This window comes from Hippopotamus amphibius, chromosome 6 (assembly GCF_030028045.1).
Source record: "Hippopotamus amphibius kiboko isolate mHipAmp2 chromosome 6, mHipAmp2.hap2, whole genome shotgun sequence".
NCBI lineage: Eukaryota > Metazoa > Chordata > Mammalia > Artiodactyla > Hippopotamidae > Hippopotamus > Hippopotamus amphibius.
Window position 1 is genome coordinate 154,975,191 of NC_080191.1, and position 26,777 is coordinate 155,001,967.

General features: G+C 39.7%; 1 protein-coding gene across 2 annotated transcripts in view; it reads right to left on the reverse strand.

Annotated features, from left to right (window-relative positions):
• GNB4 (G protein subunit beta 4) overlaps window positions 1-23,307 on the reverse strand; it is a 61,793-nt gene extending 38,486 nt beyond the window's left edge. For both annotated transcript variants that reach the window (XM_057739580.1, XM_057739578.1), the window contains exon 1: window positions 23,155-23,307. The gene's annotated coding sequence lies outside the window, so the exon portion shown is untranslated. The remainder of the gene's footprint in view (window positions 1-23,154) is intronic.
• Between the last annotated feature and the right edge of the window lie 3,470 nt (window positions 23,308-26,777).

A 26,777-nucleotide genomic window follows, 5' to 3' on the forward strand; every position in this document is an offset into this window, starting at 1 on the left:
TTAGTTCTACTACAAGCTCATATAAGCAATCTAGCTGGGCCCTCAAAACCACCTGGCTACCGTATGCAGCTTTTTACCCATCACATCCACTCAGTATCAACGATTTCAATTCCTTTGCTTCCTTTGCCAGCTTCTGACCTTCTCACAACCCCTCTTGCAGCAAGTGAGCTTGCCTTCTGTATCACAGAGAAAGTAGAAGCCACCAGACATGAACTCTTTCAATTTCCCACTACTAGTTTTACAACACAGTACGTACAAGACTGACTCATCATATGCTCCTCCTTCCCTTCTGCTGTAACAGAGAAGCTGACTTTTCTGTCATTTGGGCCAATTCCTCCCCCTGAGATTTAAATCCTATCCATCCCTATCTTTTCAGTAATCTTACACTTCTGATTATTCCTTTTCATCTAGTACATTCAACCTCTTACTCATTCTCAATTTAGTCTTTTTATTAAGAAAAATTTCAAACACGGGGGAAGGCAGAGAAATTAATATAATGGACATCCATAATGTCCACCACAAAGATTTACAAATTGTAAATACTGTTACTGTATTTGTTCCATCTTTTGTTTTTGCTGAAGTATTTTAAAGTCAATCACAGACATCAATGGATAAAGGAGATGCGGTATATATATATATATATATATATATATATATATATATATGTATATACACAATGGAATATTACTCAGCCATAAAAGATATTTAAATAATGCCATCTGCAGCAACATGGATGGACCTAGAGATTATTATACTAAGTGAACTAAGGCTACATGATATTCAAGTTCAATGTATTTGGCAAGAATACTTCTAGGTGAGACCAGACTTCATATTACAACACATCAGACTGAACTTAATGTTTGTGCTGCTATTAGTAAAGCTAAGATTGATCAGTGTATGCAGGTGTTAACAGCTAGTCATAATTCTACATTTTCATCCAATAATCAGCCTGTGGGGAGCATTTCACTTTCAATTGTATCTTTTCCATCAGGGGTTACATGTTCTCTCCCTTAAAGAGAAAAAAGGAAGGAAGGAAGGAAGGAAGGAAGGAAGGAAGGAAGGAAGGACGGACTCCTTGATTCTACATTTCACCATCACTTTCAGTCGTTTTTCTACGTTTAAGAACTTTCAAAGAGAGCTGCCTTTACATGACCCTGTTTCTTCATGTGGAATTCTGAATTCTCAAGTCTCATGCCCAACGACTTCAGCTAAGTTTAAACAGGCATAAAGGAAAATAAGGGGGTAATTAGAAGGCAACAGACTGTCTGAGAAACATTTCCAAGCAGCAAAATCAGAACCCTTGTGATGCTTGTGCCCAATGAAGAGCAGCAAAATACGCCACCCCAAAATATGCCTCTTAGGCAGGAGGATTATTTTGAGAAACAACGGACACAAGAGAAACTCTGAAAACAAGAGTAGAAGGTACCCCTTTGAAATAGAGAGTGACATTTACAAAGCAAATCTCCAGGTGTAAGGGTGTCTCCCTCTCAGTACCAGAAGTGAGGGATGACTCTAAATGACAAAAGTCTTATCACTGGAGAAGGCAGGGGCTTAAATCTGCACACCAAACCTTACCTCTGCTTTTCCTAGGAACCTCCCAAGACTGGTCTCCACCCCTAACCTCACAACTTTTCTTTTGTCTTTAAGCTGGTGGCTTGGGTTACCTCAGGGAGTTACTCATTTTCCCCTGGGCATCTCACATGTATACTGGAGGATACATATTAATAAACTTCTGTGTGTTTTTCTCTTGTTAATAGTGTACTACAGGGGGTCTCAGCCAAGAACTAAGAGGGTAGAGTGAAAATTACTTTTCTTCTGCTACAGGACAACCGCAAACTTTCTTTGGATGTCTGAAAAATGTCAAAGCAGCCTTCCCCGCCTTTTATATATCTGTTGCTAAAAACAGGAACTAACTTTTCATTCTTTAATGAAAACTTATTAGTGTTACCTGAAAGCTGGGTTCGCCTCTTGGTGGCTGTTAAGCCAAAAGACACAACCACGCTAAAGACGGGGAGAAGGAAGGATTTATTATTTGCAGCACGTAAGGAGAACACTGGGGGTCCTTCCCCAAGCAGTGTCTCCCGGCAGCAAAATCGAGGAAGTTTTAAGCTAAGGATGCATGCAGATTTATGAAGGGCCTTGGCTGGTCCACAGAGGCTAAACTTTAGCTGACGGAAGTCACTAGGGCCAGAAAAGGTCAACCCCATTATCCCTTAGGTTCCAGCTGATCTGATGGTTGCATCCTTCCGGCTAATCTTTTACCACTGAAATAGAACTGGGAGTCTTTATGACTGATGTTTTATCTTTGCTATTGTTATGTCTCTTGCCTGACACTCTTTTGTTCCCTTAAGATCATTAATTACTGAGGCCCGTGCAAGGGCAAGCACTGCTGCCAGGTTTAGAGCACAAAATGGCTTAGGCCAAAATGGATTCTCTTCTGTCAAGAAAGCCACGCCTGATGCTCTTTCTTGGGGACCCCCTACCTGGTCTGCTTACATTAGTTCTGTCACTAAGGAGGGAGCATAGTTTGATTACACAGACTTTCTGTTGATGTTTTCTTTTCACCTGACAATTATTGTATTCCTGAGAATACAAAATAAAAAAAAGTATATCCAGCACAGACTAGTAGATTATAAACTACTTCCAGACAAGCCCAGAGGCTGATTAGGGTAAAAAGCAGCAGCAGGATACCTCCAGATGAAACCTAAAATGATAAATCTTAATAAATTATGCTTTGAAGAGGAGGATCTAAAGAAGTGGCCAATCTGTGTATCTGACATGGTCTATGTGTCTATAATATGGCTACACAAGTTTTGAATTCTTGAGAACAATACTGTTGCATGAGGTATAGTTTATTATAGTAGCTCCCACAAATGATACACCTAACAGCATGCTCAAAATCAGAGAGTGACGTCTCTATGGACATTTATTTTGATTGGTAGGAAACAAAGTCATCTGACTACTGGCCCTCCTACAGTTCCTTTGCATCCACAGTTCATAAAGGACAGAAATCAGGGAAGTAGAAAAATATTTTGTAAAGCATTGCAAATTCCATATGGGGAAAAGAAAAATATGGAAAATAAGGACAGGAGAAAGAAAACTAGTAAGACAGTCACCCACTCATGAAAAAAATCCTCAGAGGGTGTAGCCAGGCAGACTAAGTGCAGTATAAATTAACTTCTCAGATAAGGAAAAATCTTAAAGCATAAAATAATCAAGATCCCAACCTGAGAAGGGAGTAAACCAAAAAACATTCCCTGATCAGACTTTCCCTGAGTTATTGACCAAAAAAGGAAGTGAGTATAGACAGAAATTAAAGTGTACCATCTACACTGGTTATATGCGTAACAGAAAATTGAGTAGAACTTTTCCTAAGGACTCAGACCTGGTAACTGGTCCCAAAAATGAAAATAAAGAGGCATCAAACACACTACTTTTTTTTAAAAGCTTCCAACATATGGGAGCAGAATCACCCTCCAGGCTTACTAAACAGCCCAACAGTCTGCTGCACACCACCCCACAGACACACAGTCGATGATGACTTTCACAATTATCCCTATACACAAGAAGATGGAGGAGAGGAGGGAAGGTCAGCCATGAGTTACCATCTTCACTTGTGTAAGTACAGTGTATGCATGATGAGAACAGAGTTTCTCCTCTACCCCAAAGAAAGAAAGAAAAAAACAAAAAATGAAGACACAGATTGAGAAAAGACAGCTGCAATCTAAAATTCAAATAAAGGATTAGCATTATAAAAAATTAATAAACAGAAAATTAGAGTTGGAGACCAGAAAAGAAAGCTCTCACACCCTGTGACCTAACAGAACCCAAAAGAAAGACTCTTCTTTTCCTGCAAGGAGTCAGCCAATGAAAAGCCACAAACTCTCTCTTCACCACAGCCTTCCCAACTTGGTTTTCGTCTCTATAAAAGAGTTCTCACTCCTTTGCCCTGTGAGACTTGCACATGGTTTGCCACGGTTGCAGACCTGAATTGCAATTCTCTGCAATAAACCCAAATAAACCCATCCTTGCTGGAGAAATATCTGGCAGTCTATCTGTTTCAGGTCTACAGCATCTAGAATTTAAAAGCAATTCCTCCAAGCTAATAAGAAAAAAGACTGATGATTCAAAAGAAAAATGTGCAAAGTACAGCATGAATAGCACATCACAGCAGGAAAACCAGTAGAAGCCAATATACAAATAAGATACTCAACTTCAATAATCAGGGAAATGCAAATAAACAATCTCATACCCATCAGATTAACAGAATTTTTTTTCTCATCCTGGAGCTGGCAAAGCTGTGGGGAAATGGTAACATATTCTGGTGGGACAGCTCTTTGGGAAGCAATCTGGCAATATCTAACAAGCGTGATGATATGTGTACCTTTCAATCTGACAATTTAATTCCACTTCTGGGTAAATGAGCCTTAAAAGAAACTTAAGCACATGTGCTCAAGAGCTGGATTCGTACTGCATTACCCGTAATAGCAATAAAATAATACCCTCCAACAGGAAAATGGATAATTACAGTGTTTTCACAGTGAATTATTACATCGCAGGGAAAACGAATGAGCTACAGGTGTATGTAGCAAGGATGAATCTGAAAAATACTGCTAAGAGGAAAAAAGCAAGTTCCAAAAGACGTACCAGCGTAATACTCTTTTTACAAAACTCAAACACAACTAAAACTAAAAAATATGTTGTTTAGGAATGAATACATGTGCAATAAAACTTTTTTGAAGCAAGAGAATGATAAAAGAGGAGGAAGGCACCCAGGCAGTTGTAAGTCATTGTTAATTTCCAAATTCCTGAGTTGGGTATTTGCTTTACAGGTGTTTATATATTATCAATAAGCAAGAAAATATAAATATATAACAGCGGGTCATACATGGATCCACGAATACTATATTTACAATTAATCCAACTCTTGCACGTGTTCAATTAAACAAGGAGGCCATTAGACGGAGGTGATTCTAATACCTTAGCAGCCTGCATAAGCAAACCAAAATCTAAGCCTGTAAATGCCTCAGGGTTAAGAAATCCACACCTAAGGACGACCAGTGGGGACTTCCCTGGCCATCCAGTGGTTAAGATTGTGCTTCCACTGCAGGGGGCTAGGGATCTGGGAAGTAAGATCCCACATGCCTCGAAGCACAGCCAAAGCAAAACAAAACCTAAGGACGACCAATACAGCAATCACGTAAGCTACAGCCAACCAAGTAATTCCCCTGCTTTGCTTCCCCCTCTTCTCTATAAACGTCTTACCCCTACCTCCAGAGGTGGGTGGTGGAACACTCCTAAACACTCTGGTTTGGCGGTGCCCAATCTAAATCGATTTTTGCTATAAAAAAAAAAAAAAGACAATTTTTTTTTAATATGTCTCAGTTTACCTTTTAACACACCTTTAAGTCCACTGGGAACCATAAAATACATGGAATGAATGGAATGAAATAAACATAAAAAGAAACCGAGGTTAGGTTAAACAACTTACCTAAGATTAGAAGCAGAGTTGGGAATGAAATCCAAGTGTGTGTGACTCAGTTTCTCAAGCACTCTGCCTCCCTGGAGGGACACTTCATTAGATCTCGCCACTGACTCTAACGACCCTCCCTTCTTATTTAAGCTTTACTCCAATAGCTTTCCAGACCCCTCACCTCCTAGATCTTCCTTATACTTCACTGACTATTCCTTCTCTGTTTCCGTGTGGGCTCCTCCCCCACCCCTGCCGCCCCTCCCTCCCCATTCATTTCTTAAATATTTATGTTTTTCCAGATCTATATTCAGCCAGCTAGTTAAACTTCTCTCCTGGGAAGAAGGAAAGATACAGAAGTGTATGAGATATGAGCCATCTCTGCCTTCCTTTACAAAAACCCCCAAAATCATGAGAAGGATACAGGCAAAGAATTTCACCAATGGTGATTTTAACTCAAGATCCAATTGGAGCTGTTTATCACAATCTCTGAAGTGGTACTGAAGTTACTAACTAAAGCAATTTTAAACTAATAATTTAACATAAATTAGTTTGATATAAGCATAGTGCTCTTTCAATGACTATAACTTCTTGACTAGGTTATTTTCCAACATGAATATTTGATTCATTTAACACATTTTAAATAACTTGATCATATAGTGAACGCACTGTTAGTTGAGCAGAAGGCAGCATATCAGTTATCTTTCAAAAAGTTCAGCTGTACCAGTTACAAATACCCAATAATACCAATGGGTCATTGTAACCAAGCCAATTTATTAAACAAACAAAAAAATACAGTTGCATAATTCAAACAGCCTTCTCTCTACACTTCTTAAAATGTCCATAGAATTTCTACCAAAGCAAGGCATTATGCAGCCTGTACAATTATACTGCTGTGTTAGTGAACAGCTATTTTAATCCACATGAGACAGACATACAAGCATTTCTTAGCTACTAATAATTTTCATATGGATCATGAAAGCTCATGTAAGGCATGAAAGAATATTTTAAAATGTACTTTAAAAATTTAAGCATAGGGACTTCCTAGGTGGCTCAGAGGTTAAGAATCCGCCTGCCAATGCAGGGGACACAGGTTCAACCCCTGCTCCAGGAAGATCCCACATGCCACGAAGCAACTAAGCCCATGCGCCACAACTATTGAGCCTGTGCTCTAGAGACCATGAGCCACAACTATTGAGACCATGTGCCACAACTAGTGAAGCCCGCGCGCCTAGAGCCTATGCTCCGCACCAAGAGAAGCCACGGCAATGAGGAGCCTGCGCACCACAATGAAGAGGAGACCCCACTCTCCACAACTAGAGAAAGCCTGTGTGCAGCAACAAAGACCCAACACACAGCCAATAAATAAATAAATTTATTTAAAAAAAAAATTAAGCACAAACTACTTTTACTTACTAGAAGTCTATCAGAAAAAATAATTTTAAGTTTGCTATTATTATAATTAAATTCTATAATATTCTGCTTTTCTCTTTGCAATCCTATTCATAACTCCTATATTTTATTTATATATATATAAAAAAAACCCTAAACCCTTAATTAATTAGTTAAGATATTTAAAGCTTTTATGATTATTCTCTCAAAGGAACTGAAAAACACACTTGTTTACCCACCCCCAAGTAGTACTCTAATTACAGATATTCCCATGTGGCCTTCTTTCTCAAGAAGTTGCCCAAAAATCTAGAGCTGTGTGGGGTGAGAGGATAAGAGGGGAAAACAGAAGAGATGCTGACACTGTAGTACAGGCATTAAGATTTTTTTTTTAAGAACTTTTATTGAGACACAGTTAACAGACAATAAACTGCACATATTTAGAGTGTACAATTTGGTATCCCAATCTCTCAGTTCATTCCCCCCCAACCCTCCCTGCTTTCCCCATTTGGTGTCCACATGTTTGTTCTCTACACCTATGTCTCTATTTCTGCCTTGCATTTCCTCTTTCATAGCTGTTAGCATTTGCCTTATGTATTGAGGTGCTCCTATCTTGGGTGCATATATATTTATAATTGTTATCTCCTCTTCTTGGCTTGATTCCTTGATCTTTAAGTAATGTCCTTTCTTGTCTCTTGTAACATTTTTTACTTTAAAGGCTATTTTATCTGATATGCATATCACTATTCCAGCTTTCTTTTCATTTCCATTTACATGGAATATCTTTTTCCATCCCCTCACTTTCAGTCTGTATGTGTGCCTAGGTCTGAAGTGGGTCTCCTGTAGACAGCATATACATGGGTCTTGTTTTTGTATCCACTCAGCCAGTCTGTGTCTTCTGGTTGGTGAATTTAGTCCATTTACATTCAAGGTAATTATTGATATGTATGTTCCTATTACCATTTTCTTAATTGTTTTGTGTTTGTTTTTGTAGGTCCTTTTCTTCTCTTATGTTTCCCGCTTAGAGAAGTTCCCTTAGCATTTGTTGTAGGGCTGGTTTGGTGGTGCTGAATTCTCTTAGCTGTTGCTTGTCTGTAAAGCTTTTGATTTCTCCGTCGAATCTAAGTGAGATCCTTGCTGGGTAGAGTATTCTTGGTTGTAGGTTCTTCCCTTTCATCACTTGAAATACATCATGCCACTCCCTTCTGGCTTGCAGTTTCTGCTGAGAAATCAGCTGTTAACCTTATGGGAGGTCCCTTGTATGTTATTTGTTGTTTTTCCCTTGTTGCTTTTAATAACATTTCTCTGTCTTCAATTTTTGTCAACTTGACCAATATATGTCTTGGCGTGTTTCTCCTTGGGTTTATCCTGCCTGGGACTCTCTGCGCTTCCTGCACTTAGGTAGCTCTTTCCTTTCCCACGTTAGGGAAGTTTTCAACTATAATCTCTTCCAATATTTTCTCAGGTCCTTTCTCTCTCTCATCTCCTTCTGGGACTCCTATAATGGGAATGTTGGTGCGTTTAACATTGTCCCAGAGGTATCTTAGGCTGTCTTCAGTTCTTTTCATTCTTTTTTCCTTATTCTTTTCCACATCAGTGATTATCACCATTCTGTCTTCCAGGTCACTTATTCACCCTTCTGCCTCAGTTAATCTGCTATTGGTTCCTTCTAGTGTATTTTTCATTTCAGTTATTGTGTTGCATATCTCTGTTTGTTTGCTCTTTAATTCTTCTAGGTCTTTGGTAAACTTTTTGATCTTTGCATCCAGTCTTTTTTCAAAGTCCTGGATCATCTTCACTATCATTATTCTGAATTCTTTTTCTGCAAGTGTGCCTATCTCCTCTTCATTTAGTTGGTTTTCTGGGGTTTTATCCTGTCCCTTCATCTGGTACAAAGTCCTCTGCTTTTTCATCTTCTCTATCTTTCTGTGGCTGTGGTTTTCAGTTCCACAAGACGAAATACTGCTGATACTGCTTGATACTGCTGTCTGCCCTCTTGTGGAGGAAGCCATCTAGGAGGCTCATGCATGCTTCCTGATGGGAGGGATTGACGGTGGGTAGGGCTGGGTGGGCGGAGCTCAGTAAGATTTTAATCGGTTTGTCTGCTAATGGGTGGGGCTGAGTTCACACCTTGTTGGTTGTTTGGCCTGAGGCTACTTAGCACTGGAGCTTACAGGTTCTTTGGTGGGGCTAATGGCGGACTCTGGGAGGGCTCACACCAGTGAGCACTTCCCAGAACCCCTGCTGCCAGTGCCCCTGTCTCCTTGGTGAGCCACAGCTTCCCCCACCTCTGCAGGTAACCCCCCAACACCAGCAGGTAGATCTGGTTCAGCCTCCTATGGGGTCACTGCTCCTTCCCCCTGGTCCTGGTGAGCACACTTTTTTGTGTGCCCTCCAAGAGTGGAGTCTCTGTTTCTCCCAGTCCTGTGGAGGTCCTGCAATCAAATCCTGCTGGCTTTCAAAGTCTGATTCTCTGGGGATTTCTCCTCCCATTGCTGGACTCCAGGGTTGGGAAGCCTGACGTGGGGCTCAGAACCCTCACTTTAGTGGGTGGACTTCTGCAGTATAACTGTTCTCCAGTTTGTGGGTCACTCACCCAGCATTTATGGGATTTGATTTTAATGCTATTGCGCCCCTCCTAGGGTCTCACTGCAGCTTCTCCTTTGTCTCTGGATGTGGGGTGTCTTTTTTGGTGAGTTCCAGTGTCTTTCTGATGATGATTGTTCAGCAGTTAGTTGTAACTCTGGTGCTCTCTCCAGGCATTAAGTTTTGCTTTTTTATTTTGCCATCAAATTTCTCATTACACGGAACATTTATAAGTGCCCCCAAGCAACAAGATTTAGCCTTTTGTGAACTGAAAGTCTATTTTGTCTGTGTTCCGGGAAAAAATAAGGTGCTGCTCTCAAGTTGTTTCCCTTCACCTACCTGGTATGTTCCAGCATAGTTCATTCTCTCACCAAACATTTACTGAATGCCTATTACGTGCCAAGAACAGAGGCTACATGCGAATTAGATACAGGCCCAGCTCTCCAGGAGTTCATTGTCTAAGAAGGAAAATGGAGGTTTAATTGCATATTCACATAGGTCCATAATCCATCACCCCTAAATGGTATATGAAAACACTGCAGTTTCAAAGTATTTTGGATCTCCAAATTACGGTAAGAGATTCTTTTTCTCTTTTTAAAGCAAATAACAGTTTATCTAAAAGATGTTTGAGGCATTTCCAAGAAATGAATACTTTTCCAGTAAAAACAAACTATTATGTAGTGATTAATCACAGTCTCATTATACAGTTACAGCAAATCTGCTAGGGTATAACGATTTCCTACAAAATTGATGGCTACAAGAGATATGGCTGGTAACACAAATCGACTTCTCAAGCATAAGCAGCCAAATCCTGATTCTGAGCCTCCACTTCTCATTGCAGAAGCCAAGCAAACTCAGCTAGAGCCGTGGCATGCAGAACCACGTGAGCTGATAAGAGATTCTTGACCTATAATATATAAGAGGAGGATTACTTGGACAACCCCTGAACTTAAAAGATACTTAGTATTTAGTCAACCAAGAGGTGACATTTATTGAGCACTTGCTATGTGTCATGCCCTGTTCCCAACTCTTCACAGTAACTCATTTAACAACCTCAAATCAGCCTCAGGCGGTAAATGCTAATACCATCCTCGTTTTACAGATGAGGAAACTACATGTTTTAGAGGTTGTGAACCTCACCCAAGTTCACACAACCTAATGAGAGCTGGAGTATGATTATACTTACTGTGTGATCCCAGAAACTGTTTAACTTCTGAGTCTCAATTCCCTCATCTGCACAGTGGAGACGTTAATATCTACCCCTAAGTGAGTGTTTTAGGGATTAAAAAACACACATTAACACAGCATCCTTGGAACTTTAAGTCAGAGCTAATTTGGCCCAACAAGGGAAATATATGAAGAAGCTATCATCATGAACAGGACTCAGGCCAATATTCATATCTGTTGAGGGATCAATAGATATAATACAATAATACTTTAACCAAAAAAGGAAAATAAAATTATTACCAGAGAGAATTCTGTTCACGGCCTCCACATCCCAATCCTCCTGCAATGTAACCTCTTCTTTCTCTCCTTAGCTCCTGGAGAAGCACTGACGCTTCCTCTCTCTTCTAGAGGCTGTAGGTTTGCTGGGAGAGGACCTAAACTACTCCTACCCCGTTTGCACCCTTACTTACAGACCAGGACTCTCTAACAAGCGTGGAGGAGAGAGGGAGATTCAAAGGGGGAGGGGATAGGAGACAAAACAGCCAATGGTTTAAAGGGCTGTCTCAAACTACACGCACCTCCTGAAGATCTCAATACTTGACTCTCCAACAGCACCTTGCCCATCCCACTCCAACGCCGTGACTCCTAGATTGGGGCATTGTCAATGTTATATCAATCAGGTGTGTAAGGGAAGAAACACGGTTGATAACCACTAATTTAACCAAATAGCCTAATCATTGGTTCTCAAAAGGTGGGGACCAGCAGCATCAGCGTCACTGAGGAACTTGTTAGAAATGCAAACTTTTAGGCCCTTTACCAGGCCTAAAGAACCAGAGACTCTGAGGTAAAGCCCAGCAATCTGTGTTTAACAAGTGATTCGGCTGTCTCCTGGAGTTTGAGAACCACAGGTCTAAACTCTTGTCTAAAACCACTGGATTGGAGGAAAGATCAAGGATGTGTGTTCATGTATTAAGAAGTTTCTAAAAAAATGAAATGGCATTTATATTACCTTCCTGGTCAAATAAAACACCTAGATACTTAAAAAATAAAGATAATAGGTGGAATACATATTCATAGAAAGAAATCATTCCCATTCCAATTGTTTTTTTTTTAGCTCTTTATTGGCGTATAATTGCTTTACACTGTTGTGCCAGTTTCTGCTGTACCACAAAGTGAATCAGCTGTATTTATACATATATCCCATCCCCTTCCTCCCGAGACGCCTTCCCACCCTCCCTATCCCACCCCTTTAAGTCATCACCCATCATCGAATTGATCTCCGTATTATGCAGCAGCTTCCCACTAGCTATCTATTTTATATTTACCAATTGATTTTAAAGTAGAGCAAAACTATTTCCCACATCTGAATTATGACATTTTTTATTTTTATTTTTCGGAAGGAAAGCTTGGGAATGAGAAAAGCAGCAACAGGAAAAAAAGTCAGAGAAGTTTCCATATATATTTCCTATTTCAACACTCACACCTTAAAATACTTTTTACAAAGAAATCATTAACAATTCCTTGACATATTTCAGGTGTTATCTTCCCTTTCCTCAAGGGAAACTGCATCTGGCAAAATCTTGATTTTCTTTTCTTTTTTTTTTTTTGGCAACCATTACTGTCTTTAAAATAATCTACTTGTATTTGGTCTTCCTTTACTCTTTAAGACATATAAGAATGAAATAAACACCAGGATTGGAAAGGACAACTTAAGAACCAACCTATCTTCTATTTGAAATACCCATGTTACCTGAAAAGACAGATAACTTGAAAACAAATCTTTTTAATTCAAGGCTTAAATACATTAATCTTTGTTAAAGTAGCAAAGTATATGAGAAAATACCCCTGAAGAAAATAGTGTTTCGTGTATTCTTGGAATTAATTAAAAAAGGAACTTGGATTATGAAATGCCAAAACTGACTTTTATATATTTTTCTTAAAAAAAAACCAACAAAAAAACAACCACTTGTGACTAAGTTTTCTTAACAAAGCACAACAGGATCAGGCCACACATAGCTATAAATCAATCAACAAGAAACCAAGTTTCTTATCCAAGTGTCACAAACAGATCCACTTGGGGTGAACACTTTTGGATAATAATTTGAGGTTCTATCATTGAACAGGCTATGTCATCGTTGCATAAAACTAAACTGAGATGGTAAATTCCATGACCCCACAAAATGTAAGGCATAAAAACTTTTTAAAAGAATAGGAATTCATGAAATTAAAAACAAATGGATTTTGTTTCATTCCTACACATTTTTTACATTTGTGTTATAAATTAAATGTGTGTGACATCTGCAATGTCTTAGACTATTTGCCATTTATAAAAACTGAGTGTTTAACCCTGTTCTTTAACTTTTAAATTAAAATTAAATTAAAATTTTAATTAAAAAACTATCCTTAATCAAGGAATGGGAAAAGAAGGGGAAGAAGTCTTGAGGCAAAGCTAACAAAAATTAAAATTACTGTAATATCAGGTACTACACGAAAATCTGATTCAGAGTACGTTTTAAATATAGAGTGGATATGTTTCTATTCTTTCAGTGTATCCTTTTTAAATTCCCACATACATATACATAGAGAGAGACACTGGAAACTTTAAATCACTGGTCCCCAACCTTTTTGGCACCAGGGATTGGTTTCACGGAAGACAACTCTTCCACGGACGGGGTGGGGGAAGGGGATGGTTTAGGGGGTGATGCAAGCGATGATGCGGCACAATAGGGGGCGGCGGATGAAGCTTCGCGAGTCTGCCGCTCACCTCCAGCTGTGTGGCCAGGTTCCTAACAGGCATCAGACCAGTAACGGTTCACAGCCCAGGGGCTGGAGGGCCCCAGCTTTAAATGAATAAGTTTAGCTTTTTTCCAGTTAACATTTTGCGAAGCTTTCAAAAAAAGTTTTTTTTCCTGCATTTCCCATTATTTTTATCTATAGTCCTAAGTACATAATAAATGAGCACTATTGTCAATTCAAATCATCATGTGATTTACTCTTCCACTCAACAAACATGTATTTAACACATACCCTGCACCAGGCACAGGCACTGACCCAGCCCAACCAGAAAAATTCATCTTCTCACAAGAAAGATAAGAATAATTATATTAGGATATTAGTGCCACGACAGGGCACATATTTACAGTGTTATGTCACCAAAACCAAATGTTTCATGAGAATGTGACTGAACTCAAAATACTAAGGATTTCCCTTAAACGAAATGCAATACATTCTGAAACCACTGTCTGTGAACCCACTGAAACCATTTTCAGCAGGCTTGTATTTTTAGCTGTACTACCTCTTAAAGTAACCAGTTCTATAAATTCACTGTCAGAGCTGTAAAATAGCAGGGCTTTCCCTTTTACTTAGTCTTCAAACTACTTTCTCTAAGTTGAGATGCTTCTAATTTTAGTATTTCCAAGGCTTTATGAACCAAATATTAGGAAAACGAATTATTTAAATTACAGATCGTAACCTTGTCAGCCCATCTTTTCTCATATGACTTCACTCAAGTATTATCACCTCTTGGATTTTTTTGATAGGACCATGCACTCTGTACCACAGTCTTATACCCTTTAAGGTCACATAATTTGCTTTGTTTTACCAGAAACAACACAGACTTACCAGACCTGATTACATATTACTCTTGGTTATATCTAAAATTCTTAAAAATTAATCCCACCACTAAAGGATGAAAACATGACAGCTGGGGATATCAGAATTTCATCCAACAAATTTTTATGAGTGCCTAACAGGTGTCAATCATGATCTAACTCATTTGCTGAGTTGGCTTGATGGCACAAAATGTGAGCTGTATAATTAACATATTCATAGAAAGGTAGCTACAATTCCGTATGTTCACAGCTTTCATAAAAGGTAAAATATCTTAAAGTTACCAACAATACGTAGAAACAGATGATAGTACTCAGTGTCTTTCTCCCAGTGCAGATTTCATTCTTTCTGACATAAAGCTCTCATGCCTATGCAGGTGAGAGAAAACTTTGGAAGTTTTACTAATCAAGAAGCAAGTGTACTTATATGATGTTGGTCTGAGATGAACAACAGACATCCACCAATGCTACTTCAGGCTCATACTTTGCTTTACCAAAATGTCATATGATTGCTGTCTTGGGTTTAGACTAACAGCTAATTAATAACCCACACAAGCTATTCGGAATTCCACTCCATCTCCAGTTCCCTACAGCCACAACTAATGTCCTCAAGATCCATCAATCAATAGAGGGTTTATCTCCACCAGGTGGCCTGAACAGTGTACTCACTTTTAGTTACATCTACATTGTAGTCACATTCAGTTTTACTCTACTGCTCAGACTGTCCTACTGATGTTTTCATCTTGCACACTCACTATCACGTACACCAGTCCTGCTCTTCAGCAGTCGTAAGGAAACACACATTGTTCCTGATGCTTCACCATCCCTTCATAAGCTCTCTAGCATCTCTCGAGACTATACAAAGATGTCCCCTCACGAAAAAGGTTAGTTATAACCATGGGGGAAATCTACAAAAAACATTTCTCTCCTTTTTTATACCTTAAGGCATGGAGGAGTCTGTGTGTGTGTGTGTGTGTGTGTGTGTGTGTGTGTGTGTGTGTGTGTGTGTAAATTTATTTTCCCCCCAAAATATTCCCTAGTGGCACATTAATAATCAATAAACATAATGAATTCCCTTGTTGATAATGTTTAATTCCCATAGGTAAAGGTTAACATATAACCATGAAAACTAATATCTAAGTTTAAAACTTTTAAAATACTAACTGCTTTTGCTTTTTTACACCAATTATGACACGGAGACCACATTTTTCAAGAAGTATATTCCCTCCCAACAGCTTCCCTAGAGGCCCATTTAGTAGGCAGCGCACATAATGAAGATCCCTTGTTGATGAAATTCAATTTCCTTAAGTAATTAGCTGTCTACCATTTTTCCATTTAAATACATAATTTAATTTACAGAAGTCTAGAAAGTAAAAAATGTTTCAAATTATTTCCTTTAAAAACTGGTCGTTATAAGCCTTGTTAATTATCCTAAATACAATGTATCAATATGATCTATGTCACATGCCAGTGGTGCAACAAAGCCTCATTCAGCTTAAATTGCATCACTGGGTTTTTAATCTCACAAACTAAAGAGTTATTTTTAGTATTTTAAACAATTCCTGGGTAAAGGTGTTTAGGTGGGGAACTCATAAAAAATCGAGGGGGAAAAAAACTGTGTCAAGTTACTGGTAAATGTCATTATAACAAAAACATCAAAAATTCCTAAGTAAGAGCCCAGAGGTTATTCGCTCTTTGAGCACAGGGACCATTGTCCTCATCTTTGTCCCTCCCAAAGTAGCGTTCTCACTTCATGGTACAGACTCTGTCAAATTCTCTATAGCTAAAAATGTGTTACAAGTTAGTTGATGAGGAAGGCACAGTTAAGGCCTCCAAAAACATGGTATTTGTGAAGAGGTAAGAATGAATGTTTAAAGACAGTCACTACCCAACTGTTTATATAACTAAAAATTATAAATATAAATCAACTGGAGAGCTAAAGGCAAAAGTGGGGAAAAAATTTTTAAGCTGTATACTGCCTTAAATATTAAATATGGATATTAAGAGAAACTTTATATTATTTTAGCAAGTCAGTAGTACATAAGTGTTGAAATCATTTAATGTGATTTCTACTTCAAAACAGATTAAATAAGATATAGTTCTCAGCAATTCTGGAGGAAAAGGCTCTCCATAATGCATACTAGGAAAATGGTATTGAGGAACACAGGCTGTGAACTTATCAAGCATTTTTTTCCCCTAGCTGTGTTGCCAGACCAGGGATTGAACCTGTGCCCCCTGCAGTGGAAGCACAGAATCCTAACCACTGGACCACCAGGGAAATCCCCTTATCAAGCATTTTTTTGTTCTATTACATCAAAGGAAATTCTTTGGTACCTGCACCACTCATAGGACCTTAGTAGGAAGTGAAGCACAGTAGTTAAAAGTGCTGCCTCTAGTCCCAACTGTTGGGGTTTGAATACTGGCTTTTCCCCTGGCATATGTTAACTGACAATTGGAAATCAACAAAGGTTAGCTGAAATTATTGGTACAGTCTTTGAACTAAAGATGGAAAAATGTTAAAAATATTTTAAGAGAAGCATATTTAAGCAGAAGTTATTTTAAGTAATCAAAACATTTTGGGGCTAGTTTTATTTTTCATCCTAAGCCAGATAGTTCTTTAAATCTAACTACTGACCATTTGTTTTTCATTTTTTCCAACCTTATCATGGTTAATTTTGAGGCTTACTTAAAATTTTCAAATCTTTGTCATTTAAAAGTTAATTATCTACTTTGTGATCAAGGCTCATCCACCTTTATTTTTTCCTGTCGACCTACCCTACTATCTCCTGCTTATTAGTATTCCCTCCACCAGAGGGCAGACAAAAGAAACACAAAGCTGATAACGATAGTTTCTAGAGAACCTTGAGCAGTGTCACCAAAAAACTTTAAACAGCCCTGATGTTATGGGATTCTCTGAGACAGTCTTCTCCAACTGCAATAGCGTTAAATAAAATATAGCCAGAAAGTTGGCAAATATTAATTCACGCATTTATTCATTCACTCAACAAATATCTGAGTTCCAACCCACAAGCCGGGCACATTCCAGGCTCTAGGGATTCAGCAGTAAACAAAACAAAAGTTTCCCGTGGTCACGGAGCTTCATTCTATATCTGTCTAGGAGAAGATAATAAAGCATGTGAATAAATAACAATTTCAAGTACAGATAAGTACTATGCAGGGGTGAAAAAAAACCTGCAAGAAGTTAGAGGGTGATGAGGAAGGCTATTTTTAAATAAGTTAATCTAAGTAAAGACCTGAATGAAGTGAGTGAACAGGGAGCCATGCCTTAAATAGGGAAGAGCATTCCAGGCATGAGAAATAACACATGCAAAGGCCCTGAGGCAGAAACTAACATGGCAAGCTGAATCAATGGGAGGGAGGAGAGTAAGGCTGGAGGGGAGTGAGCAAAGAGGATACAACAGAGCTGCGCAAGACCCCAACCATGTGATCACGCAGGCCTCTTGACCATAATAAAAACTTCAGATTTTATCTAACAGTAATGGGTTCTGATGACTGGGAGATATAATCTGATTTGATTCAAACCTTTTAAAGTTCATGTTGGCTGCTAAGGGACACAGAGACTGGAAGCTGAAAGACCAGTTGGGCGCTACTACAGTAGTCTGAGCGGGGAAAGATGGTGGTTTGACACAAGGGTAGTGGCAGTGGAGGTGATAAAAAATAGACAAATTTGGAATAATTTTTAAGTTACAGCCCATAATACTTGCCAGTGGAGGAACAGATACAGGATGAGTCAATCAGGATAATTTTTAGGAGTTTTAAACTGAGCAACTTGGATGGATAGCGATATAATTTACTGAATTGGAAAAGAATAAGAAGCCACAGCCAGTGAGGCAGGATGAAAATCAGAGCAACTGTCCAGAAGTCAAGGGAAAAAATGCTTCAATAGGAAGGAGTTATTTATCACTTTTGTCAAATGTGGCTAAGAGATCTAATTTGGCAAGCATGACATCTCTGGTGACCTTGAATGGTTTCTGTGCCATAGGAAGGATAAAGTCTCTGGAGTAGGTTCAGAAGAAGAGGGAGGGGAGGAGTTGAGAAGTAGATACAACCTACATAGAATCTTTCCAAGATTTTTGGACACTAAGTAACTTTATTAGTTTTTGAAGTTTTAACTTTACATGTTTTTGAAATTTCAAACTTAAAGTTGAAAAATTTAGTATAGTGAACACTCTTATACCCTCCACCTAGATTCACCAATTGTTAACATTTGCTACGTTTGGTTTATTGCTCTCTGTATACGTAATAATTATTATTGCTTATCCATTTGAGAGTAAATTGAAGATACTCTGACCCTTTACTCCTAAATAATTCACTGTGTATCTTCTAAGACCAAAGGCATTTTCCTATGTAACTACAATACAATGATCAAATTCAGGAAATTTAACATTGATACACTATTATTTAATATTCAGTACATATTCAAATTTTGCCAATGTCCCAATAATGTTCTTAGAGTAACTGGATTTCACAATCCAAGATCCAATCCAGGATCATGCACTGCATTTAACTGGCAGGTCTCCTGAACCTCCTTTAATCTGGAATGGTTCCTTTGCCTTTCTTTGTGGTTCATTACATTAACATGTTGGAAGAGTACAAGCCAGTTACTTGGTAGAACAATCCTCAATTAAGGTCCCTCAATTGTTTCCTTGTGATTAGATTTTGGTTATGCACTTTAGAGATACCACAGAGGGCTTCCCTAGTGGCGCAGGGGTTAAGAATCTGCCTGCCAATTCAGGGGACATGGGTTCAAGCCCTGGTCCAGGAAGATCCCACATGCCAAGGAGCTACTATGCCCGTGCACCACAACTACTGAGCCCACTGCAAAGAAGAGTAGCCCCGGTTCGCCGCAACTAGAGAAAGTCTGCACACAGCAACAGACCCAACACAGCCAAAAAAAAAAATTAAAAATAAAATTTAAAAAAAAAAGAAATACCACAGAAAAGTAATGACATCGCTAGTTCAAGTATATCAAGAGGAACATGTTTATCCCACTATTGGTGATGTTAATTTTGATCACTTGGTTGAAGTGGTATCTGCCAGATTTCTCCACTGTGAAGTTACTGTCTTCCCCTTGGTCATTAATCTCTAGAGAGATCACTGGAAACTGCAGTAACATCCTTTTCCCCATCAAACTTTCTCCATTAGTAACACTTGCCTGAATCAATACTATCATGATGGCTGTGAACTAGAGACCTTTCTAATTCTATTGTTCCTTCTACAGTTTTTATTGGCGGTCTACCAGGAAGCGTTTTTCCCTTCCATTCCCTCCTAAGAAAAATTATTTTATTTAGTTATTATGGACTTGTGAATTCTAATTTTATTCAATGGGTTATAATCCATTACTATTTTCATTTTGATGCTCAAATTTTCCCAGATTTGGCTGTTCAAGCTAGTTCCTACATCCCTTTGACATGCCCCCATTATTTTTTTGAACACTTCCCTACTTTGTGTTCTAAAAGCATCTTATACTTTCCCTTCCCCAGCTCCGGAACCAGCCATTTAGGTCTGGACACTGGTTGTGCTCACTGCTACTAGGGTGTCATTACTTCCAGCTCTTTCATCAGACGGAGCTAGGAATTAAATGAATGTCTATATGAACGTATGTATACTTTAGTCATGCGTTCATACGGATAACTCTAATTCCAATTCAGCACCACAGAGGTCTTCACTGCCTTCTTCTGTTTCATATTTTTATTTCCCTTCTCCCACTGTGAAAACCCTAGCTCTCAAAATAGCAATGAATTTACTCATTTGCTCAATCCTACAATACACACAAAGTAGTTTCAGAACTGCTATATCTCTACCACTATAAATAACAGTCTACTACACATGGTTCAAGGTTTTTTGTTTTTGTTTTTGGCAGTCCTTTCATCTCTAGATTAAAGGTACATAATCAAAGTCCTGTGTTAAAAACTCACTTGGGTTCATTTTTTTTTTCTTCTGAGAGTTTATGTTATTCACTAAAATACAGTTAGTTCATCTGTTGCTTCTTGTATTCAGTTTTGGAGGTTTTTTCCTCACAATCTTGTTAATTTCATTTTTGAATATATAAAACATTAACAAGTTCCCAAAACTCATAACTACACAAAAAGGTATAATCAGAGCAGTGCCATTCCCTCCACCATCCCTTTTATTCAGTTCCTACCCACCCCCTATAGGTAACTAATTAGTTTCTGGTTATCTCTTCTCTATTTTTGTTCTATTAAAAAATTATGCTTTCTCAATGTGGAACAGAGAAATGAGACAGAATACTAGATCAAGAAAGAATTTTAAGATGGGAGACATAACAGAATGTTTGTATTATAATGTAAATGATTCCATAGAAACAGAAATTGAAGATGTAAAAGGGATGGGATAACTGCAGAAGGAAATATCTATCAAAATAACTTCTGGCTTAATTTGCGGGATATCGAAGGGTTCCCATACTCCAAAACAGATTGCCATCCTGTTTGCAACTTTCCATATTAGTTATATCTATGGCTCTAGAGAACCCACATAAAAATGGGGTTATTATTTTGGAAGGGTAATTAAGCTATCACTACCTATTAATGTCAGCAGGTCTGCCCCGGCAAGAGGGAGCTTTTGAACTTTGAGGTAGACATTTAAGCAGGAATAGAGAGGTGAGAAGAGAATGGCGGACACGAGGCTCTGTATAATAACGCAGATGGGTAGTGATGATCATGCTAGAAAAACAAACCCACATCTCTGGCACATCTTGGAAATTTTACAAATATGCTAATGAGTAACTGAGGGTTATTCCTCACGTCCTGGCACTAAGTCAGTGTGGCACAGAGGGAAGAACATAAACTTTAGAGACAGAGAGGTCTGGCCTTAAATCCCAAATGAGTTACCTAACAGCTACATAACTTATCACTGGCAAGCTACTTAACGTCTCAGGGCCACAGTTTTCCTACCTGTAGAACTGGATAATGTCTCTTTTGTCAAGTCAACGTGGGATATAAACAGACTAATGTATAGCATTGCCCCGGCCCAGAACATACACTTAATAAGTAGTTCCTATCATGAATGCAGATTAACAAGGTAAAGAAAGAACACAGTGTGCTTCAATAACATGCCTGAAAGAAATCAGTGAAATCACACCATCTCAGGCAGTATTTGGTAAGGGCAAAAAAAAAAATGTCCAACACGTAGTTCCAATTCTCAATTTTCAAAATGTCCCAGAGTCTATTTTTAAAGTGTAAAAATATGTGCTGACATACTAAAGTGCCAATGATTTGAAAGAAACAATTCTGGGGAGATGTTGATCGAATGTTAAAAACTTCCAGTTATAAGATGAATAAGTTCTAGGGATTTAATGTACAACATGGTGACTACAGTTACCAATACTGCGTTGCGTATTTGAAAGTTGCTAAAAGAATAGATCTTAAATGTCCTACACACACACACACACAGGTAATTATTGAGGTGATGGATTAACTAATCTTAACTGCGGTAATTATTTTGCAATTTATATATCTACCAAATCATCACGTTGTACACCTTAAACTCACACATTTTGTCAATTATATCTCAATAAAGCTGCAGAAAATAATAAAAGAAGAAACTGTGCAAGTTAACAAAGACCAATGACTCAGAATAACCTCCTAAGTAAAGCCTATGGCTCACAAAGAGACGAACATAAATGCATCACAAGCCATATTAACCAATTTTATACTTTTATAAATGTGTATACACAAGAGAATTAAGGACGTTCAATACGGATATTTGAAAGTTTCTATTTCACTTTCAAATTAATCTACAAAGCAAAATGCAACATGGAAAGTCTTAAAATGATCTTTAACTAAACACTGAAATATACAATAAACTTTCAGAGCCTAGAATCAATAATAACCCCATCCCCCACACTGAAGAGTTAAAATGTGCAATGGCAATGAAACTCAAAGCATGCAATTTTATGTTACAGACCATCGTTTTCCTCGCCGACTAGAAATGACTTCTCTTTCATCTTAAATAAGCAGTGTGTGCTCTATCTCTGCTCTAGAAGACGCACTTAAAGGTCACAATCCCAGTTTGCAAGACCAAGATGATTAGAATTCATCAACAATTAAATGCCGAATGTCTTAAGAAAACTTTCCAGTAGGGTTCTAATCCACAGGCCGACCCACTGCTTGTGGAGGGAGAAAGATGCATCCACACCCCTTACTAAAAGAGAAAGGGAAGGAGTGGGAGAAAAGGGAAGAGAGAGAGATGCAAAATAACAAGGCACTGCTTCTATAAACAAATGAAAAGTCTGTTTTTAAACTTTGGGAAATTCTGTCTTCCTTTACCGAATAGCACTAAATATCAAAGCACAATACAAGACAATCATTTGTGTTCTGAAGCAGAAAAAGAATGCGCAGAGAAAAGGAAAAAATTTTATCATGCACTGAACTTACAAGTATTCAAAATCCTTAATCCCCCCCCCCCCATATGGGGCATTATATCCTTTCCAAAATAAATTTAACACGAAACCACTGGACTCATTTTTAGCACTCGGTGGAGAACTTTCATCTCTCCCAGCGCTCACCACCCAATAACCCTTCTGGGAGGCCCTGAATAACCGCTATTTTCGGGACCAACACGCGCTCGCGTTCCAGTGTCCCCGGAGGGGCCTCGGGGCGCGGAGAGGAACCCAGGGGTCCGGAGGCCAGGGACCACGGGCCGCCCCCTCGCTGCCCGGAGCGACGGTCCGAGCCGCCCAGGAAGTGCCCGAAGCGGCGGCCGAGCGGCGGGTCCCCGCGCCGGAGCAGAGCGCCACCGAGGCGCGCCCGCCCCGTCCCTCCCGGAGCCCCCCGTCCCCGAGCCGGGAGGGACCCCGCCGGCCCCGCGGCGCCTCACGCCGCCCCTGCGGGAAGCCCGGGATGCCCCCGCGGGGCGCACAGACGAGCCGCGGCCCGCGCGGCCGCCGCCTACCTGCGGGGAGCTCGGGCCCGCGGGGACTGGACGCGCGGAGGTCGGCTGGGCGCTCGGCAGCCCCTCGCTCGCGGAGCCGGCTCGCAGGGCGCAGCGCTCCGCCGAGACCAGCGCCGCCGAGATCCGCCGGCCACACCCAGGCCCGCGCCGCCCAGCAGCGAACTCCGCGGCGCGCGGGGCCGGGGCGGGGACGTGGCGCGAGGCGCGAGGCGCGCGGGCCCGGCGGGGACGCGCTGCGGGCGCGCGCAGACCCTGGAGCGTGCGCGGCCCGGGCGGGGGGCGACAGCAGCTGGAGCGGCGCGCGGCTTCTGCTTCCTATTTTCTCTCTCGTTTCCTGCGAGAAGGAGAAGAAAAACATTCGTTCCCGGGCAGTTTCGTTTTCTTGGTGCGGCGCCTGGACGCCGGGGCACACTTCTGAGTAGCGCCCAAGTGGTGTGGCCGGTTTCCTTCCTGCCGCCGCGCAGGCCTCGGCTTGCTCGTGGGCAGGATGGAGGGGCTGACTTAGAAGATCTCAAGGTCCCGTTTAGGTTTAACATTCCGGGATTCTAAGTGTACGAGAGTAGCTGAAGCCCAGCGTCTTACACAATTGCATGTCAGTCCCAGCTCTGCCGTCGCTAGTTGTGTAACCATGTACCATCCCGGGGCCTCAGTTTCATCACTGGCAAAAGAGGGATACTGTACCTGCTCATAAAGGTGCGAAAATTTTTAAGTGAGATAACGTTTGCACAGAGCCTGCATCTGAATAAATGATCGATGCTGGGAACTTATGGTTACTGTTGCAGCTGATGCAACTCGGGCCTTCCAGATAACCCTGTCAGGTCGCTCATCTCTGCATGAGTTAAACATCACATGCAACTGACTTTTTCCAGATTTCTAGGTGTGTTTTATGTTAAAAATGTCATAAAATGAATGCATCTACCCAATTTGCTTCCTGTGAAGTCAGTACCGCCCGGGAGCAATTTTCCTCTCCCCCCCCCCCCCCATCTTTCTTCTGAGTTAATTCCACTTTGACAGACTGTTGCTATAGCATTCCTTCTCTGACGTCAAACAATTTAAAGAAACAGCCCTGGGTAGCGAAAACTGCAGAGGAGTTCTTTGTGGAGTTTCTGTGCTGGAGAAACGTTTGAACAATATCTTAAGAGAACTTTAACACCTCCGCAGCCTTCCATTTCTTCTTCAGCAGCTTCCCACCATCACCTGGAATAAATCTTTTAGTACCTTCATGATGAGCACACCCTGACTGCAACTGTGGAAAAAATATGACCATTTTGTACAAAAACCAGACGATGACAAAAATGGAAACAGCGGTGGTGCTAGGATGATGAAATTATAGGTGTCCCCCCCCAAATTTTCATTTTCCTTAATGTGGGGTGCTTGTTTCCATTAAGAAGAAAGAGGAGAAACGCCAAATCTTCTACATATCAGTGTCTGAAAAGTTGATTGGGACCTGAATAGTTTGCATCTGTAATTACTTATATGTTTTAATGATTAAATCCTGAGCTTTATTATTGTCATTTTTAGGAAGAAGCAAAGGGAAATTATTATTTAAGGAATTCCTATTACATACCAGGCTCCCTGCCTTCTTATATTGTATTTAATTCTCATACTAACTTTACAGTGTGCATTCTATCCCCATGCTACAGATAAAGAAACTGAGGCTCAGTGAGATTAAGTAATTTACATAGAATTGCACAGTAAGTGTCACAGCCTTACATGGAATCCAGAGTGGATTGACTCCAAAACCCCCTTTCTTTTAGATTCTTTTCTGTCTTGTTCTTGTGCACTGGCACTTAACAGATAGTATAGGTCTTTGAGAGGCGGTTGGGTTAAGATTATTAGTTGAAAAACAGGTTGCTAGTATTTAGGAAAACCCAGTGGAAAGTACTGAGTTATTCTATTCCAGATAAGATTAGGGGAATGTAAATCAACAGCTCCTAAAAACAAAAACCCGAAAAAATTTTACAAGAATTTTACTGACCATTACTTGAAGATTTGAGAATAAATCACACAAAATGATCACGTCAACCTTCCTGAAAATTTGATGTGGACAGAGAAATTACTAGAAGAATAAAGCCCAAGTACAAAAAAGGAAAGTTTAATTATTACCCAACTAGTTCACTTCCAAGAATATTATATTTCTGTTTTGCCACATCTGCTGCCTGTTTTTCTAGAAAGAACACTTACTTGTTAAAGGACAAGACTGTATTGCATAATCCATGTAGAAAGAAAAAGAGAAAGAGAGCAAGAAAGAGAGCAAGAAAGAGAGAAAGAAGGAAAGAAAGAAAGAAAGAAAAAGAAAGAAAGAAAGAAAGAAAGAAAGAAAGAAAGAAAGAAAGAAAGAAAGAAAGAAAGAAAGAAAAAGGAAAGAAAGAAAGAAAAGAAAGGGAAAGAAAGAGAGAAAAGAAAGAGGAAAGAAAGAAAGGGTGTTGTTGATATTGGTAAAGGCTGTAGGTTTGTGTAGACAATTGTAATGATGTATCCTGCCTGCCTCTGATGATTAAACCCAGTGTCCTTGTGTTTGGATGCCACTGGCTGATACTTAGATTTCTAACTCATCAGGCCCATGTTTCAAATCCTGTTCTATTAAAAGAGGATGGTGGGGTCCCTGCTAGGGAATCTTTGAAGACAAAAATCTCTGTCGGCTTCATCCTTGTATTCTTTGTGGTGTTTAACAGAATACCTTGCACATACCAAGTACTCAGTGAACAAATGAATGAATAAAGGAACCTGGCTACTTGTTTTATTTAAATAACCTTCATATCTACCAGCCTCAGGCCCTACTCAGAATCATAGAAAGGAGAAGAGTGATCATTATTTTTCTGAGCATTCAGGTGTAGTTGCTTCTGCAGGGTGTTTTGCTCTCATGATCAAGTTCAGAGAAGCTCTGCTCTCAGTCTTATATTGGATGAATCTGAATCCTGTTCTCAGCAAGCTACTCTAAAATCCACAGTACCATAGTTTAGTAACCTCTGCTTTTAAATCATACCCTAGAAATAGTCTGGTTTTTTTTTTCTGAGCCTACTTTGCTGTCAGACAATACCAAGTGCATTATGAAGAACAGAACTGTCAAAGTGCACAGTATTCCAGTACTGCCCTGTTGTATGTGTTGTATACACTCCAATTCTATTATATTCAGGATGAGGCCAAATTATACATGTGGAATATATTTTATAGAACTAAAGTAACAGGTTTTCTTCCAACTACAACAAAATAATTCAAAAACATTAAATGGAACTTGTTTAATAGGGTATGTAGCGGAGTTCCTCAAGGATGTGGGAAACAATTCCTTAGTAGACTCTAAGAAGTGAATTTATGTGTCATTTCAGACATCCTTAATCCTGAGCAGTCATGACTAAATGCTTCCCTCTTGCTTATGGACATTGCATTTCCATATCAGCTCTTTCTACAGCTTATGTTTTGAGCCCTCCTTTGCTGTGTTCTTCTGACACTGCTAGTACACATCAGTTATAGCTCCTGCATCTTTCCACTCAGGTTCTCTAATGGCAGTTTGGGTCTGTTGTCTACATGCACATCAGTGACCTTAGGAGAGCACTGTTCTTGACTAATGATGTCTGTCTCAGGCATAGGAGGGGAATACATAGTTGCTGCTCTAAGTCCTGTGG